Below are 19,112 nucleotides of genomic sequence, written 5' to 3' on the forward strand. Positions count from 1 at the left end.
TTAGCTACCTCTCTTCCTAGTGATGTCACAAAGGAGAGAGCTTTCTAGTGAAACCCCCAAGCCTCCAACTCGTTTTGTGCTGGAGAAGAACCTCAAAGCTCATAAGAGAATTGAAGCATTGGAGGAGGGGGATTGTCTTTGACATTTTCCCATCAAGGGCATGGGTGGGGGCAGGGCAGGGGCGGGAGGGGTTCTGTGCAAGTTTGGATCTTCTTGTTGCATTGTGAAGACTCCAGGTTTCCCTTCCCTTCCCCAAATAATCAAATGCTACGAATTCTCTCAGACTTTCACACAAAAAGGGGACCCCGAATAGGGTCAAATCCACAAACTCTATAGCATTAATACTCCCCTATATAAGGAATGAATACCAGTGGGGTGTAGTGGAATCTGAAAGGTTTGGGTTCAAGTCATCCTGGCTAAACAAGTCATTAGTGCCCCCAACCAACTTTATTACAGGTTGTTCCAAAGCATCTTGTGATAGGGGACTTTCCGTATCAGTGATTCCTTAACAGTTGCTTTTATAACCTAGTCTATCCCATTCCACCATCAGTTTACACGAGTGAGAAGGGGTTTTTTTTGTTTGTTTGTTTTCATTTTTACTTTTCAGAAAGCTTTAATAATATATATGACAATAGTACGTAAGTACTTATACTATACAAGTACAAGGTAGGTACTTGATGAGTCTTCCCAGATGACAATTGACTGTCCCCAGAAGGAACAGCCACCAGAAACTTGATAGTCCAAGTGTCATAGTGTCATACTAAGTGATCAGTGAGCAAGGGAAATTATATTCTTTGGCTAGTTTGGCTGCCAGAACAAACCAGGCCTCAGGAGAGTACCTAGACAAGGAGAACTTTATTGGTTATGAATTCTAGAAAGGTAGTCACCAAAGTTTTTTGACTCCTTGCCAATCATGTATATGTATTTAGTACATACACACATATATAATATATATACAAACATATATGCTACATATAGCTATATACTATATATAGTTATCATATATGCATATATATGTATACACACATGTTACTATGGGCACCATGTGGTATCTATTATAATGTTTAAAAATTACATTCATCATAAAACTTATAAACATAATAGATATTGTAAAAGGAGAAGATAAATGTAAAATTAGTATCACTTGAGAGTCACTTCTGTTTAATTATCAGCTCTGGAACAGCTCTAAGTTATCTTCAGAATAAGAAAGGAAAAGTTCAAGAGCCCAGGAATTTGTTTTAAATAATCCCTAAGTCATCAGGTCTTCTGGTTCAATAACCAGAGAAGGAAAGGAAGTAGGCTCCCCTAAGCTTCCATGATGAGTCTAAAACTAAACTGAGAATATTAGTGCATGCTCCAAGGAATGGTCCCAAAAGCCTAGTTCATATCTGCATTACAACAATAATTCAAATAAACTGGAGGGCAATCTGTGGGCCTTAGGTGCATATATAGTCAATATACATGTGAGAGGTATCATAGCATGGTAGATAAAGAGTTGATTTCAGAGACTGGAGGACTTGAGTTAAAGTTCTCCCTCTGTTTCATACTTGCTCTGAATGTGTTCCTGGCAAATCACTTAATTCCTCAGCACTATATAAAGAAAAACTCTGAGATGAAAAATTGCAGAGGTTTTAACATGTATTGATAGAGGAAGTTTCCTCCATCTTCTATCCTATAAATATAAATATAGATAGAAAGAAGAAGAGAAAGATAAGTTCTTATCATTTTGCTATTGTTTGCTTGAAGACTTGTTTTATATCCAAGGGCCATGGCAATAGGTTCATCTTGGGCTTATTTGGTACAAGGCTGGATCCACAGTGGGAGCTTAATAAATTCTTAAATTCAATAGGATGCCTTTCCTCTCATCTTGAGATTTGCTGGAAGATGGCTATATATTAATTAAGAATTTTGAAATTTGGAAGGCTGAGACAAAAGTTAGGGATCAATGGTGCTGAATAAGAAGGATTTAGAGGAAAAGCAATGAAAATGTGATCATGAGCAAAAAAGTTTGTGCTTCCTCTTAGCTTGAGATATTTTTGGCTAAAATAAGAATTCTAACAAAAAAATTAATATTATGTTGTTAAATAAATGTGGTTGAGAGTATAGTATGTAGGTAAACTGAAAATGATATGAGACTTGCACTACCAAATACATCACTTAGTAGGAACATCCTAAACATGCTAGGACCTTTCAGAAATATATATATTTATATAATTCTAACCCTCCCAGTCCTTTTAACAATTCTGGCAAGGACTCCTGATGTCCACTAGGATCAAATATGAACTCCTCTCTTGGCTAATACAAGCCCAGCCTTATATGAAAAATGTACCTTCTACCTAACTTGCCAGCAGTATTACCTTTTACTCCTCCCCAACATCCAGGCCACATACAAAAGAGACCTGTCTGCTAATCCTTAGAAGTAACAAGATGTTCCAACTTCCTCACCTGGCTCTTTGTTCTAGGAAGCCTCTCCTTCCTTTCCTCTAACCTTTGGAAATGAGCCCTCTGCAAGACTTGGTCAATTCAAGCGTCAACTCTGTCCCTTTCCTCATTCCATGAACTGGCAATTACCTGCCCTTCCATTACTAGCAATTTCATCCATAGATATTCTCCTTTGATTCATCTATAAAGATCTCTCATTGACCAATCCTCCATTATGCTTTTTTTAAAAAAGAAATCAAATCCTATTAGACAAATATTATAATGTGAAAGAGGTAGCCCTGTTTTAGGGGATAGAGAGCTAAGCCCAGAACTAGGAAAACCTGGATTCAAAATCTCTCTCTGGTTGTATGATTTTGGGCAACTTACTTAAACAGTGTTCTAGGCAATTCTATTAGTCTATAAGCAACAACAACAAAAAAGTACAGATTTACTTTGGTAGAAGGAAGTTCCTCATCAAGAATTCCTCATATCAATAAAATCACAGGTCCAATTCTTCCCTGTTCCTACAATATGAAGGAAAGTGAACTTTTATTGATTGGCGAAAACAAAATTGTATAGACTCCCCAGAGATCCAGTAGCAAGAAATTTCAGAAAGGTCAAAAGAGAAAACATTCATAAAAAGAGGTGAGGAATGAATGTAAGTGAGAAATTCAAGTTTTCCCATGTAGAACTTTTAAAATCCAGTTGCTAAGGTAGAAAAAACTGATGATGGAAATGGAGAATTTATTCAAAGATACAGACGCTGTGACAGATAGAAAAACAGATTTGAACACAAAACTACTGAAGTGAAGGGAAATGTGGCAGAAAGGAAGCAAAGGACAATAATATTAAAAGAACACATGAATTCTATGCAAGTCAAAAATCTGACTTTGAAGACAGAATGTAAAAAGATTACATAGATTAAAATTTCTGTAATCTGGGTATTTGGCAGATATTGCTCCATTTCTTTTCATAATTCAGTTTTGCAAACTCACAGTTGTCTAGAAAAGCTTCTGTTAATTCTTCTTATTTCTTTGATTCTTAAATAACCTCTTTTCCCCCCATTTTACTTTTTTTTTTTTTTTTTTTTTTTTTTTGAGGCTGGGGTTAAGTGACTTGCCCAGGGTCACACAGCTAGGAAGTGTTAAGTGTCTAAGACCAGATTTGAACTCAGGTCCTCCTGAATTCAAGGCTGGTGCTCTATCCACTATGCCACCCAGCTGCCCCCTGCCCCATTTTACTTTTACCAAAGCTTATTTGAGTATTATTGATGCTTTTTTAAAATTAAGGAATTGATGCTTTTTTCTTTTTTAATTTAATGATTAGTTCTTGTTCTTTAAAAAAAAAGTCTTAGATTGTGCTATTTGAGTTTTTTCTATCTAATATTTGTCAATATTTACTTCTTGAGTTTTATTTATTATTTGGTTATATAGACTTTTTCCTTTGGCAAATGCTTGAAAGAAAAAATTTTCCCCTTAGGTTATTTGGGTTAACACCAAAACTTGGGCAAATAACTATCAACCAATTGAAAACTGGCCATAAGTATATCAATCAAATAAGAAAACTCATGGATAGAGATTCAATCAACTAGAACAGAAATATGTAAATTGTGTTGTTCATTTTTTTTCAGTTGTGTCCCACTCTTGGTGATCCCTTTTGGGATTTTCTTGAGAGAAGTACTGGAACAGTTTGCCATTTCCTTCTTCAATTCATTTTACATGTGAAAAAACTGAGACTTTCCCAGAGTCACACAGCTACTGAGAGTCTGAGTCTTGCCACCAATACCTGGCACTCAGTAAATGCTTGTTGACTGAGTGAAGATAATCATAACTTCACAAGGGCTGCCATTTTAAGGCTATTTTAAAGAAATGTGTAAAGTTAATAAGAAATGATTACATTTCTTATCATTTCATTATATTTCAATTCAATATAGATTTCATTATAACAATAATGAGATCAGGGTAGCAATTCCTAGTTCAAAATACATGTGACAAATTCACAATGGCTATTCTCTTTATTTAAAAAAAAAAAAAAGATTTATTTATGAGAAGTTACAGACTGAATAAAGAGGTAAAACAGCTACCAGGAGTGGTAAATATGAAATGGATTTGGGAAAACAATAGAGTTACCAAGGAAAGAAGTTTGAAGGAATTCATTTAAGAACTATAAGATAGCATGGGAGCATGAGGAAGGGAAGAAAGACTCTGACAGCTCAAATGGAGTGATCAAGGAAGAGCCAGGTGGAGTCCTCCTGGCTGACCAGTCTCAGACCATAATCAATATCTCAAATATTGTTTTAAAATGCTCAGAGGTTGGAGGGATAGACAAGGGAGATTGATAAAAAATTCCATCCTTACATCACTCTATACAAAAAAGATAGTCTGGGATTTGGTTAGCTTCTTCCTGACAAGGGAAGAGAGTAAGCTAATTTCAAAGTTCATATCAAAATAGATGAGTGAACCTAATTTTTTTATAGGCTAAGATCAAACTTTGTAATTATAGATCAGAGGAACCTAATAGTCACATCAAAGACAGTGACTTACTTTTAAAATGGACACTTTGCTTTTGAAATAACCACAGCTGGCAAAACCAAAGCAAACAAACGGACAAAACAACCAACCAATAACAACCAAAAAAAAAAAAAAAAAAGGTCATTTGCTAGCATCTGGTTTAGGAGGAACATATTACACAGTTGCAAATTGATGATGGGAGCTTTGGAAGGCTGAGCAATAAATCTGTGTTGTCATGTTGAAGTATTACAACATGATGAGAAAATGGATGCAATTAAATGAAGCTGGGGAATATATTGGTCACATCCCCAGAAAACATAGGTAATATACTGGGCAATTATATGGACATAAAATTTTGACAATTTTATAATAGTGCATATAATCAATCACTTTATTTCTTCTTTTAACCAAAAGAGGATTATTTTTATAAGATTATTATTATTTTTTATTTTTTTTCCGCTGAGGCTGTGGTTAAGTGACTTGCCCAGGGTCACACCGCTAGGAAGTGTTAAGTGTCTGAAACCAGATTTGAACTCGGGTCCTCCTGAATTCAAGGCTGGTGCTCTATCCACTGCACCATCTAGCTGCCCCATAAGATTATTATAGATATGACTTTTTAATTTTACATCTTATTGGTTAGAGAAAGATATTGACCATTTTATTTTTAGATTTATTTTGTTTTCCTTTTCTTAGTGATATAGAATTATTATAACTTTGAAAATTAAAAAACTGACTTAAAATATCTTAAAATTATATAAAGTAAAATAATTATTAAAATATTTAGAATATTGATCAAAGTTTTGTTATGCCACAGTTTCCTTTAATTGTTATGCCTTAGTTTCCTTTAATTGTTCTGCCTCAGTTTCCCTGAATTATTATGCCTCAGTTTCCCTAAATTGTTCTACTTCAGTTTCCTTGAATTGTTCTGCCTCAATCCTCCTGGTTGCAATCCTCCTTCCTGACCATTAGAACTGATATAAATTAGGACCAAGATAACTAGCCCTGACCATCAGCATTCTATAGAGCCATAAATTGTAGATAGGTTATTTAGAGATAGGTAAGCAGATCTCCTACTTCAGATATTTTGGCTGCTAGCTCCTCCTAAGTTATCAGAATTTATGGTGCTCCCCCCCAATCTGTCATTACCGAATTTATGGTCCCTTCTTGAAAAGTTCCTGCTCACCAGTGCTCTCTACCTTCTGCCTTTGTTCACCTTATTACTGAAGTCCTATAAAAATCCCTGGAATTCTTCACTCATTACTGGATACTTTGAGACTTATTCAGCCCTGGGGGCAACAGGGATCTTGTACTCTCTATTCTCTACTTTTCCTCAGTTTCTCCAACATTACATTTTTAAAAATCTGTTTTATCAGCTTATCTATTATTGTCTCTTAGATTATGTATTAGACTACTTAGGGGTTAAATAATATCTAAATTACAGATTGAAAAGCAGCCAAAAGAATTTTTAGCTTGGATCAAAGATAAGCTACTGGCCCATGAGTAAGTAAAATGAAGGGATTTAACGGTAGCACCTTTTCCCAGTTTTGTAGACAATGATTCACTGAGAAATGTGTAACAGCAGAGGGTATGCACTCTCATTTCTATGGCTTCAGCTTCCAAAAAGTGTATAAGGAAGTGTTATTTAACCTGGTTTACCCATTGGAGTTTTATATCCCTATCAGACTGTACTTCTTCACTTTAGATGACTTGAGAAGATTTCATCTGGAGATAAATACTCTACACATGAGACTGGGGCAGATCAGTTCAGGCCTTCACTGTCACAACCACCCATCCAGTGAGTATGCTGTGATAACCTCATCCAAATAGTATCTTGGCCTTTAAAACCAATTATCCAGGGTAGATTAATTTAAAGAAATGGGGTTTAAAGGAGGGAGGCACCTAATAAGAGAGAAAAAAACACGACAGCCGCAACCATCAACTACATTATGTCCATTGTAGAAATGCACTGAGTATACCAGGCCTCAGACTATATTTTAAGACTATATTGTCAAAACTATCTGTTAATAGGTAAAAAATATAAAAGTAGATAGATAGTGGAACATAGTAAACATACACTATGTAGCAAATTGTGTTTGTTAAATATAAAGATTTAAGCTTTGGGGATAAGAATTCATTATTTGGAAAAATTGTTGGGAAACTTGGAAAGTAATCTGGCAGAAATTGGACATAAATAAGACATTATCTTATACCATTTACCAAGAAAAGGTCAAAAATAGATACATGACATATATATATATATATATATAAAACAAGAAAATTAGAACATGGAACACATTACTGATGACACTTATGGAAAGGAGAAAATGTAAGCATAAAACAAAGGATAGAGAGCATTGTGAAGTTTAAAAATGGATGATTTTGTTACATTAAATTAAAAATGATTTTCCATCAATAAAATCAAGATAGTCAAGATTAGAGGGGAAAAAAGCAGAAAATTGTGGAAAAAAAAAATTTATAGACAGTTTCATTTTTCTTAACTCTCTACTGTCTGGCTTCTAACCTCATCATTCAATGAAAGTGTTCTTTCCAAGGTTACATTGAATGATCTTTCCTTAACTTCATCCTTCTTGGCCTGTCTACAGCCCTTCACAATACATCAGTTATTCTCTTCTCCTTGATATTCTCTATCCAGTTTTTAGGGACTTTACTATCTTGTGGTTCCCTTTCAACTTATTATTGTGGGTCTTCTCCTATTTTCTCTCTGTCCTATTTGATTTCGTGATCTCATTAGTTCCCATGAATTTAATTATCATTTCTAAAGAGATAATTTCAGAATGTGTTTATTTAATCCAAACCTTTCTTCTAATCTCCCATCTCCAATAAACAGTAGACATCAAATCAATATGACCAAAACTGAACTTATTTTTCCTTTTTATCGTTGAGAAGACCACCATTTTAAAGTCACACAGAACTACCACTGAAGTATCATCTTTGACTCCTCACTCCCTCACACAGAAATCCAATCTCTCCTCACTCAAGCTTTGCTAATTCTAACCTCAGCAAGCTGCAGAATGCTGCTCCTTCCCTAGTGGGACCAGACCGAGAGGGTTTCATTTCCTGTCTCTTCTTTTGGTCTGCCGTCAGCTCTCTCCTCATCACTTACCTGGCCTTTCCCTCCTCACTTAAATTCCATCAGAGCTTGGATAAAGAGAAATGGGAAAATGGCATCTGGATCCTTCCCCCTCTAGTCCTTATTCCCTCTTCCTACAGTTCAGGACCAGTTGCCACCAACAGCAGGAAAAGTGGGTCTACATTGTGTGCAATCCATCTTACCCACTGATAGTCCAAGGGGTTGACCAGCATTGTGTGTCCTGTCTCCTCTCCCCGCCTCCCTCACCCTGTACTCCTGCTTCTCCCCCCATCCCTCCCACCCCCATGCACTTCATCCTCAGCCCAAAACAAGCCCCCAGCCTGAGCCTCCTTGCCCCCAAACTGCCTCCCCCTGTGCCTTTGCACAAGACTCCCCTCCCCCTCTCCTGGAATCCTCTCCTTCTGGATTCCATCTTGCCTCTGGGGACCCCAAGTTCCTACCTTGGCTAAGCTCAAGGGCAGCATCTCCCAGAGGCCTTTCCCATTTTCCCAGTCAGGAGGGATCCTGTCTTCTCTCCATTGGTCTCTGATTTCAGCCCTTTTCCTTTGCAGAAGGGAAGGCTGTCAGTGACAGGGGCCCTGTGTATAGATGGGGGGTTGGGGGAGGAGGTACCTCTGTGCTGTGCCTGACACAGGAGGGACCCTCCCCCAATGCTGCCCCATTGACTGATGTTCCCCCACCCAGGTGCTCACAAAGGCCCCAATGAAGAGTGCTTTCCATGTAATCTCATCAACTCCTCAAGGTGCAGGGACTATGCTAATGAGGAAGGGTGTGACTGGAAGGGCTCAGACAGCCTCCCAGTGGGGGGAACCTGGTGGCCATTGAGCTTTGTATCCCCTGTCTGGGCCTGAAATAGGCCCCTGGTGGGGACTGATGAGGAGCTGGGGGGCTCGAGGGGGAAGGCTGGCAGGTGAGGAAAGGTGACCATGAGCAGAAGGGCCGTGGGCCCGGCAGGGCTGGGGGCGGCGTGGGGCTGTGAGTTAAGACTATGAGTTAAGACTTTCAGGGATCATTTCTATAGTATGTGACTAGAGAATTGTGGTTGAAGTTGTAGCACGGAGGTAACCACGAGGAGGAGCTGCAGCGTTCTCTTCTGAGCATGAAGCCGGCTTGTGATGCTGCTTCTCAGCAATTGTCACTTGCTATTGATGATTGTTCTACCCTTACTTCGGTTTGGGTGAGAGGAAGAAGTTGCAAGCTGAGTGGCTTCTCTCTCATCAACTTGTTCCTGAAACTTAAAAAGTTAGCTGTTTTCCTTACCTTGCTTTCTCCTCCAGGAACCTACTTTTCTGATTGGTTCAGAACCTTGGGAAAGGAAATAACTGTAGTAGCTTTACTTAGTTGAATTGTGGATTAGACAAAGGAGGAAAGCTGGAGAAACTTATGTACTTACATAGAATTGTTAGGTTTGTTTCTCTTTGTCAAGTTCATGATGAAGGGAATTAGGGCTTGGCTTGTCCTTTCTACCCTGTTCTCATCTTCTACAACATGTAGTCCCAAACTAGGGACCAGGTTCTCAGGAGATTGGTCAGGCAGCACACAGACTTTCTACCTTCCAGAGGCCTCAACTCATTAGTTTTCTTTCTTTTTTTTTTTTTTTTTTTTTTTTTTTTTTTTTCCATTTAGAAGTATTATCATTCCTTATGTATAATGCTTCTTTTGGATGGGTAAGATGAAAGGTATTCTAGGAGAAACTTAGCTTCTTTGGTAATTAGGTTTAAAAAAAACCCTCAAATTAGCAGCTTAATAGTTTTTAATAAACTAATAAAGATCAAAATGATTATAATTTTATTTTGGATATGACTGTTTTTACACTATCCCCAAGTCTGCCATCAACCCCCAACCCCATTACTTTTTCAGAATAACACCTCTCCTTCCATTGCCTTCTCTCACTTCCTTGGCAAGAGTTTTATCTCCTACAACTACACACCTGTCAGATTGGCTAGAATATAGGGAAAGATAATGCAGAATGTTGGAGGGGATGTGGGAAAAAGGGACACTGATACATTGCTGGTGGAATTGTGAATACATCCACCCATTCTGGAGAATGATTTGGAACTATGCTCAAAAAGTTATCAAACTATGCATACTCTTTGATCCAGCAATGTTATTACTGGGCTTATATCTCAAAGAGATATTAAAGAAGGGAAAGGGACCTGTATGTGCAAGAATGTTTGTAGCAGCCCTCTTTGTAGTGTAGAAATATGGCCTGGAGAGACTGACATGAACTGATGCTGAGTGAAATGAGCAGGACCAGGAGATCATTATATATTTCAACAACAATGCTGTATGAAGATCAATTCTGATGGGCGTGGCCTCTCCAACAATGAGATGAACCAAATCAGTTCCAAAGGAGCAGTAATGAACTGAACCAGCTACACCCATCAAAAGAACTCTGGGAGTTGACTATGAACCACTACAGAGAATTCCCAATCCCCCCATTTTTTTCCACCTGTATTTTTTTATTTCCTTCACAGGCTAATTGTACCGTTTCAAAGTCCAACTCTTTTTGTACAGCAAGATAACTGTTTGGACAAGTATATATATATATATAGTTTAATTTATACTTTAACATATTTAACATGTATTGGTCAACCTGCCATCTGGGGGCAGGGGAGAAAGGAGGGGAAAAATTAGAGCAAAAGGTTTGGCAATCGTCAATGCTGTAAAATTACCCATGCATATATCTGGTAAATTAAAACTATTAAAATAAAAAAGAGTTTTATTTCCTCATTGGGGTTCCAAAACATCGGTTTCCCTAGAACCTCTCTCACCTCTGAGACTGCCCACTTCTCAGCCTTCTTGGTTGATTCTTTGTATCAAGGTTGTATCAAGGTTCCTTTCATTTTTCTTAATGGAGTCAGAGTGTATACTGTTTCCCTTGCTCTATTGTCTTTACTCGCTGTCAGCACTCATACAAATCCCGTCCTGTTTCTCTGAATTCTCATGTCCTTGTCTCATCCCTCCTTTGGGGGAATGTCTGTAATATCCAGCATTGCTAACTCCGGTTTCCTTCCTGCTTCTCTGACTCCCTCCTTCTTTTCTATCTTCCCTGTCTGCTCGCTGCTTCTTTGTTGCCTACATGTATGTCTCAGTGTCCCATCTCCACAGCAAACCCTCACTTAACCTTCTCTCCCCAGTGATTGTCAATGCATTTGTCTCTTGCCTTTTTCTGGCTAAAATCCTGAAGAAGCCCCTGCTTCTTCTGCTTTATTAACTCTCCAGTTCCAACCTCATCATTCAATGACGCTGCTCTTTCCAAAGTTACAATGAAGGGTCTTTCCTTAAGCCTCATCTTTCCTGACCTCTCTGCAGCTCTTCCCACTCTATCAGCTATTCTCTTCTCCTTACTCCAGTGTTTAGGGACTCTACTCTCTCCTGGTTCTCTTCCAACCTGTTATTCTGGGTCTTCTTCCATTTTTCCTCTGTTTTATTTGACTGCATGATTTCATCAGTTCCCATGAATTTGTTTCCACGCAGATAATCCTAAAATATGTTTATTCAAGCCAAACCTTTCTTCTTTTTTTTTTATTATTTTCTTTCTTCTTTCTTCTTTCACCTCCAATTTACCAGTAGACATCGTAAATCAACATGACCAAAACTTTCTTTTTACTGTTGACCACCATTTTGACAAAATTACCACTGAAGAGTCATCTTTGACTCCTCACTTCTTCAGACACCAGTCCAGTCTGTTATCAAGTTTTGCCAGTTCTACCCCTCAGATATCTGCAGAATATGGTCCCTTCCCTAGAGTGACTGGAACAAGAGTATTTCATTTCCTTGTTATCTGTTCACATGTTTTCTCTTCTACTATCTCCTCATCTTCTATCTAACCTCTCCCTCCCTTCCCTGCAACCACTTACATTCCATCTTCTCAGATCTTTGATTGAGAAAAGTGGGAAAATGGCATCTGGGTCCTTCCCCCCTCTAGTTCTTATTCCCTCTTCCTGCAGTTCAGGACCAGTCACCAACAACAGCGGGAAAAGTGGGCCTACATTGTGTGCAATCCATCTCACCCACTGATAGTCCAAGGGTTGCCCATCATTCCCCTCCCCCATTGTGAACAAGTACCCAGTGGAAGCAAAGTTGCTGCCTCCCAACCTGACTCCAGCTGGCAGACCCAGCTCCTGCACTCTCCCTGGTCAAGAACACTCAGTAACTCTCAACTGCTGCCAGCATCCAAGACCAAACCCAACCTTTGCCATGTCTGGCATGACATCACCAAGCCTGGCTCAGCCTCCTTCTCTGCATGATGACACACAGTCCCCCCTCGGTCAAACCTCACCATGTTCTCCACCCTCAGCCCCAAACCAGTCCCCAGCCTGAGCTTCCTTGCCCCCAAACAGCCTCTCCCTGTGCCTTTGCATAAGGCCCCCCTCCCCCTCTCCTGGAATCCTCTCCCTCTTGGTTCCATCTTGCCTCTGGGGACCCCAAGTTCCCACCCTGGCTGAGCCCAAGGGCAGCATCTCCCAGAGGCCTTTCCCCGCTTTCCCATCGGGAGGGATCGTCTCTTCTCTCCATTGGTCCCTGATGCTCAGCCCTTTTCTTTTGCAGAAGGGAAGCCTGTCAGGGACAGGGGCCCTGTGTACAGACGGGGGTGGGGGGGTAGAGGTCCCTCTGAGCTGTGCTCTTCCACGTGGGCTCTAGAAAGTGCCTGACACAGGAGGGATCCTCCCCCAATGCTGCCCCATTGACTGATGTTCCCCCACCCAGGTGCTCACAAAGGCCCCATGCAGAGTGCTTTCCTAGTAATTTCAGCACCTCCTCCACGTCTAGGGACTATGCTAATGAGGAAGGGTGTGGCTGGAAGGGCTCAGAGTCTCCCAGTGGGAGGAACCTGGTGGCCATTGAGCTTTGTATCCCCTGTCTGGGCCTGAAATAGGCCCCTGGTGGGGACTGATGAGGAGCTAGGGGCTCGAGGGGGAAGGCAGGGAGGTGCAGAAAGGTGACCATGAGCAGAAGGGCCGTGGGCTAGGCAAGGGTGGGGGTGGTGTGGAGCTGCAAGTTAAGACTATACTTTCAGGGATCATTTCTATAGTATGTGACTAGAGAATTGTGGCTGAAAGTGTAGCACGGAGGTAACCACGAGGAGGAGCTGTAGCATTCTCTTCTGAGCGTGAAGCCGGTTTGTGATGTTGCTTCTCAGCAGCTGTCACTTATCATTGATGATCGTTCTTCCCTTCCTTCGGGCTGGGCGAGAGGAAGAGAAAGCAGGCTGAGTGGATCCTCCCTTTTTCACTTGTGTCTAAAAGTTGACAACTGCTTACCTTGCCCAATTTTTCTTTTTTTGTTTCTTATGTTACTGTATGTCACAACTATGTTTATGTTGCATTATGACAGCTCAAGATCTTGCTTTGGGCTTTCTGGCTTTCTCTCCTCTATGGTAGCTCATGTTCTAAACTAGAGAAGAGACTCTGAGGAGAATGGTCAGTCAGTGAAGGCACCTAATGCCTTAATTTGGTCCCAGCTCATTATTTAGTCTTTCTTCTGTGTTTGTTTGTTTCTTCTTTTTTTTCATTTAGGAATAATATTATTTCTTATATGTAATAGTTCTTTGGGAGATGTAGTTGAAAAGTATTCTGGGATAGGTAATGTAAAAAAAAGTAAAGAAAATATCTCTCAAAATAGCAGCTCACTTTGTTTTTTATAAAAGGATTAATAATGATATGAGCAAAACAACAAAACACTTTCCACACAAATTAAGTCTGATCTAACCAATTGAAAAAATATTAAGTGCTCTTGGATGGGGCAAGCAAATATAATAAAGATGATAATACTCCCTAAACTAATCCACTTACTTAAAGCTATACCAATCAGACTCCCAAGAAGTTATTTTAATGACCTAGAAAAAAATAACAACAAAGTTCATGTGGAAAAACAAAAGGTCAAGAATTTTAAGGGAATTAATGAAAAAAAAAAAAAAAAACAAAAAATAACTCAGATGAAGGTGGCTTAGATGTACCAGATCTAAAATTATATTATAAAGCAGCGGTTACCAAAACCATTTGCTATTGGCTAAGAAATAGACTAGTTGATCTGTGGAATAGGTTAGGTTCACAGGACAAAATAGTCAATAACTTTAATAATCTAGTGTTTGACAAACCCAAAGCCCCCAGCTTTGGGGATAATAATTCACCGTTTGACAAAAACTGCTGGGAAAATTGGAAATTAGTATGGCAGAAACTAGGCATTGACCTACACCAAGATCAGATCAAAATGGGTTCATGACCTATGCATAAAGAATGAGATTGTAAATAAATTAGAGGAACATAGGATAGTTTACCTTTCAAACCTGTGCAAGAGGAATGAATTTATGTCCAAAGAACTAGAGATCATTATTTATCACAAAGTAGAAAACTTTGATTATATCAAATTGAAAAGTTTTTGTACAAACAAAACTAATGCAGATAAGATTAGAAGGGAAGTAATAAACTGGGAAAACATTTTTGCAGTCAAAGTTTCCGATAAAGGCCTCATTTCCAAAATATATAGAGAATTGACTCTAATGTATAAGAAATCAAGCTACTATCCAATTGATAAATGGTCAAAGGATACAAACAGACAATTCTCAGATGAAGAAATTGAAACTATTGCTAGCCATATGAAAAGATGCTCCAAGTCATTATTAATCAGAGAAATGCAAATTAAGATACCACTACACACCTGTCAGATTGGCTAGAATGACAGAGAAAGATAATGCTGAATGTTGGAGGGGATGTGGGAAAACTGGGATACTGATACATTGTTGGTGGAATTGTGAAGGAATCCAGCCATTCTGGAGAGCAATCTGGAATTATACTCAAAAAGTTATCAAACTGTGCATACCCTTTGACCCAGCATTGCTACTACTGGGCTTATATCCCAAAGATATCTTAAAGAAGGGAAAGGGACCCACATATGCAAGAATGGCAGCCCTTTTTGTAGTATCCAGAAACTGGAAACTGAGTGGATCCCCCTCAATTGGAGAATGGCTGAATAAACTGGCATATGAATGTTATGGAATATTATTGCTCTGTAAGAAATGACCAACAGGATGGATACAGAGAGGCTTGGAGAGACTTACATGAACTGATGCTGAGTGAAGTGAGCAGGATCAGGAGATCATTGTATATTTCAACAAGAGTACTCTATGATGATCAATTCTGATGGACGTGACTCTTTTAAACAATGAGACGAACCAAATCAGTTCCAACAGAGCAGTAATGAACCGAACCAGCTACACTCAGCGAAAGAACTCTGGGAGATGACTATGAACCACTACATAGAATTCCCAATCCCTCTAATTTTGTCCGCCTGCATTTTTTATCTCCTTCACAAGCTAACTGTACACTGTTTCAAAGAGTGATTCTTTATGTACAACAAAACAACTGTCTGGACATGTATACATATATTGTATTTAATTTATACTTTAACATATTTAACATGTATTGGCCAACCTGCCATCTGGGGGAGGGGGTGGGAGGAAGGAGGAAAAAAATTGGAACAAAAGTTTGGCAATTGTCAGTGCTGTAAAATTACCCATGCATATATCTGGAAAATTAAAACTATAATTAAAAAAAGGATTAACAATGGAAATGATTGTAATTTTGCTTTGGATATGACTGGTCTTTACTGAACCCCATCTCTGCCATTGTTTTTTCCCCCTATTTTCACTTTTCCTCTAATTCTAAGGGACTAGAGCAACTTTCTTTTAATATTTCTCAATTTAAGATATCTACAATTGTATATAGATGTGTGTGCATCTGGTTAAGGTGTTCAGATAGTCTAAATGATTCTTGAATTTCTTCCCCTTCATCTAGCTGCTCTGAAATACCTACATTTACTTTGATTTTTTTTCAGTATTTTATTTTGATATTTTTTAATTGGCTCCTAAAATAATTAGTTTCTTTTTCGTCCATTCTAATTGAATACACTTAGGGACTATGGGGGGGGGGAGGGGGGGAGGGTAGCAGGTGCCAGTGCAGGTAAGCTGGTCCTTACATTCTGTGAAGAACAATTATTTTATCTAGACAAAAGTTAGGTTTGAACATCAATCTAAATCTATTATCCTGAGAAAGATCAAGGACCAAAAGGATTGTCAGTTTTACAAAGAAAAAAAATCCTTTCTTCCACAGATTTCTGTGGCTCTGAATAACAAACCAAATTGCATTCAGAAGCAAACTGGGAGATGAAAATGGACAAGCCTAGATAAATGAAAAGGGAATCTTAATCTAGCAGCAGTTTAAGAACATCACTTAAAACAGGAAGAATAATACAGGTCAGGCCAGTTGTCTTTGATGATCATTCTACTCTTGAAGGGTACCTTATATAGCAGCCACAGTTACTTCTTCCTAGACTTTTATCTCCTCATTTGGGTTCCAAAACATTGGTCTCCCTGGAAACTCCTCTCACCCCAGAGACTACCCACTTCTCAGCCTTCTTGGCTGATTCTTTATGTCAAGGTTCCTTTCATTGACCTTAGTGGAGTCACAGTGTATACTGTTTCCTTGGCTTGATTGTCTTTACTCGCTATCAGCACTCATGCAAATCTTGCCTTTTTCCTCTAACTTCTCCTGTCCTTGTCACAGCCCACCCTTCCTTTGGGGGGAGATGTCTGTAATATCCTTAAAAATTCCTTAAACCTCTTCCTTCCTGACCTCTCTGAAGCTTGCTACTTCCCCTCAATTAACCTTTTAGGGCTGCTACTCTCTCCTGGTTTGCTTCCAATCTATTATTCTGGGTTTTTTTTTTTTTTTTCCTCTCAATTCTTTTGGACTGCATGAGATCAAGAGTTCTCATGAATTGAATTATCATTACCATACAGATAATTGTAGAGGGCCAGAACTCTGGAGAAGCATACTTGAAACAAGGTGTTAACTCAGAGGAATTGATAAGACACTGGTTATCCAGTTTAGGGATTAATAGTTCTCTGGTTCAGTACATGTATTTAGTACTTAATGTAGTCCTACCAGATGATTGACACCTATGATGATGTAATTATAATAGAATATATAAGAGCCAACAAGGACTGGACAAGAGACCTTCACTCCATCTCCCCTCACCTTGGTGGATGGCCTGTCCTCTGTCATTTCTCCACTGCAGACCAAGGATCTGAAGCGCCTCCAGAAAGCAGCTCGGCCCCAGGCAAGGAGACAGACTGTGAAGGAGATTTTATCCCTGGCTGTTCTCATGGTGATTACTTAGCTGAAAGGAAGGCTGGTCCCAAGACCTCCAGAAAACCGACCAGAACATTACAGATAATCCTGAAACATGTTTATGCAAGCCAAACCTTTCTTCTAATCTCCCATCTCCAATGTACCAGTAGACATTTTAAATTGGTATGACCAAAACAACTTATTTTTCCTAAAAAACTTTTTCCTAACTTTCTTTTTACTGTTGAGAAGACCACTATTTAAAAAAATCACACAAAATTACCACTGAAGTGTCATCTTCGACTCCTCACTTCTTCAAACACCAGTCCAATCTGTTCTCAAGCTTTGCTAATTCTACCACTCAGATATCTGCAGAATATGGCCCCTTACTTAGTGTGACTGCAACTAGAGTATTTCATTTCCTGTCTCTTCTTTTCATCTGTTTTCTCTTCTACTATCTCCTCATCTCCTATCTAGTCTCTCCCTCCCTTCCCGGCAATCACTTTACATTCTATCCTCTCAGGCCTTTGATATAATGATAAAATAAAATGGCATCTGGCTCCTTTCCCCTCTTCCTGAAATTCACTCCCAGTTGCCACCAACAGCAGGAAAAGTGGGCCTACATTGTGTGCAATCCATCTTACCCACTGATAGTCCAAGGGGTTGACCAACATTGTGTGTCCTGTCCCCCCTCCCCCCTCCCTCACCCTGTTCTCCTGCTTCTCCTCCCACCCCTCCCATCCCCATGCACTCCACCCTCAGCCCAAAACAACCCCCCAGCCTGAGCCTCCTTGCCCCCCAAACAGCCTCTCCCTGTGCCTTTGCATAAGGCCCCCCCTCCCCCCCTCCTGGAATCCCCTCCCTCTTGATTCCATCTTGCCTCTGGGGACCCCAAGTTCCCACCCTGGCTGAGCCCAAGGGCAGCATCTCCCAGAGGCCTTTCCCCATTTTCCCAGTCAGGAGGGATCCTGTCTTCTCTCCATTGGTCTCTAATCTCAGCCCTTTTCTTTTGCAGAAGGGAAGCCTGTCAGTGACAGGGGCCCTGTGTACAGATGGGGGGGTTGGGGGGGTAGAGGTCCCTCTGAGCTGTGCTCTTCCACGTGGGCTCTAGAAAGTGCCTGACACAGGAGGGACCCTCCCCCAATGCTGCCCCATTGACTGATGTTCCCCCACCCAGGTGCTCACAAAGGCCCCATGCAGAGTGCTTTCCCTGTAATTTCAGCACCTCCTCCACGTCTAGGGACTATGCTAATGAGGAAGGGTGTGGCTGGAAGGGCTGAGACAGAGTCTCCCAGTGGGAGGAACCTGGTGGCCATTGAGCTTTGTATCCCCTGTCTGGGCCTGAAATAGGCCCTTGGTGGGGACTGATGAGGAGCTGGGGGGGCTCGAGGGGGAAGGCTGGCAGGTGAGGAAAGGTGACCATGAGCAGAAGGGCCGTGGGCCCGGCAGGGCTGGGGGCGGCGTGGGGCTGTGAGTTAAGACTATACTTTCAGGGATCATTTCTATAGTATGTGACTAGAGAATTGTGGCTGAAAGTGTAGCACGGAGGCAACCACGAGGAGGAGCTGCAGCGTTCTCTTCTGAGCGTGAAGCTGCTTCTCAGCAGCTGTCACTTACCATTGATGATCGTTCTTCCTTTTTGGGTTGGGTGAAAGGAAGAGGACGCAGGCTAAGTAGATCCTCCCTCATTCACTTGTGTCTCAAAGTCAGAAAGGAGTCCTCCTAGAACTTTACTCATTTCTTCCTTACCTCAGCTCTTCCAGAAATGCCTACTCTGCAGTTTCTCATTTCCCCTAGTTACCCCTTTTTTTCCATTTATCCTTTCTTTGGTGGAAGTGGGAGGCCAGCTTATGTCACTAACATTTCCCCAGGACTCTACAAAGATGAAAGATAAGTCAAAACCCTGTTATATTTAATATATATTTAATACTTTAATAT

General features: G+C 40.1%; 2 non-coding genes and 1 pseudogene across 2 annotated transcripts; all 3 read left to right on the plus strand.

The window, feature by feature from the left end:
• Positions 1-9,033: 9,033 nt before the first annotated feature.
• Positions 9,034-9,250, plus strand: LOC141541949 (small nucleolar RNA U3). Its single transcript, XR_012481966.1, has one exon. It is a non-coding gene; the product is annotated as a small nucleolar RNA U3 (small nucleolar RNA).
• Positions 9,251-13,050: 3,800 nt separating this feature from the next.
• On the plus strand, positions 13,051-13,267 carry LOC141541948 (small nucleolar RNA U3). Its single transcript, XR_012481965.1, has one exon. It is a non-coding gene; the product is annotated as a small nucleolar RNA U3 (small nucleolar RNA).
• A 5,384-nt stretch (positions 13,268-18,651) lies between these two features.
• On the plus strand, positions 18,652-18,852 carry LOC141541950 (small nucleolar RNA U3; annotated as a pseudogene).
• The last annotated feature ends 260 nt before the right edge of the window (positions 18,853-19,112 follow it).

Source organism: Sminthopsis crassicaudata, chromosome 4 (genome assembly GCF_048593235.1).
Source record: "Sminthopsis crassicaudata isolate SCR6 chromosome 4, ASM4859323v1, whole genome shotgun sequence".
Taxonomy (NCBI): Eukaryota; Metazoa; Chordata; class Mammalia; order Dasyuromorphia; family Dasyuridae; genus Sminthopsis; species Sminthopsis crassicaudata.